This window comes from Phocoena phocoena, chromosome 15 (genome assembly GCF_963924675.1).
Source record: "Phocoena phocoena chromosome 15, mPhoPho1.1, whole genome shotgun sequence".
NCBI lineage: Eukaryota > Metazoa > Chordata > Mammalia > Artiodactyla > Phocoenidae > Phocoena > Phocoena phocoena.
The window spans coordinates 150,068-150,687 of NC_089233.1; the positions used below are offsets into that span (position 1 = coordinate 150,068).

At 50.2% G+C, this 620-nt stretch overlaps 1 non-coding gene across 1 annotated transcript; it reads left to right on the plus strand.

The window, feature by feature from the left end:
- The first annotated feature begins 239 nt into the window (after positions 1-239).
- On the plus strand, positions 240-389 carry LOC136135817 (small nucleolar RNA SNORA62/SNORA6 family). Its single transcript, XR_010656651.1, has one exon. It is a non-coding gene; the product is annotated as a small nucleolar RNA SNORA62/SNORA6 family (small nucleolar RNA).
- Positions 390-620: the final 231 nt, after the last annotated feature.

The window sequence follows — 620 nt, forward strand, 5'->3', positions numbered from 1 at the left end:
GCGGAGCCCGGGCTCTAAGGGCGCGGGCTTCAGTAGTTGTGGCACGTGGGCTCAGTAGTTGTGGCTTGCGGGCTATAGAGCGCAGGCTCAGTAGCTGTGGCGCACGGGCTTAGTTGCTCCGCGGCATGTGGGATCTTCCCGGACCCGGGCTCAAACCCGTGTCCCCTGCACTGGCAGGCGGATTCTTAACCACTGCACCACCAGGGAAGTCCCTACAAAGTGTTTTTTTTAAGTATTCCTCAGCATATTGTTAGAGCTTGGAGTTGAGGCAACTGGCCGATGAACTCACAAGTGTAGGTAGTGCGCTATGTGAGGGGCAAGTTTTTCGCTAACGCCACAAGGGTCTCTCGCCCAATAAGTGGAGTCTGATAATAATACTTGCTACAAATGTATGATTTTAATGTATGAAAGCTTTAAGGAGAGAGGAAAACATTTTAAAAATGGCTTGTGTTTTCTTCTGCTTTTCTCCATTATTTCTTACTCTTGGACCTCTCAGGCATTACTTGGCCATTCTGTTTTCAGACTAACCTGATGTATCCTGATGTAAGATCCTAGAAAGGGAGCTCACTCAGTGGCTCTGATGTGGCGGATGCTTGCCCGGGAAGTTCTGCGCGTGCGTG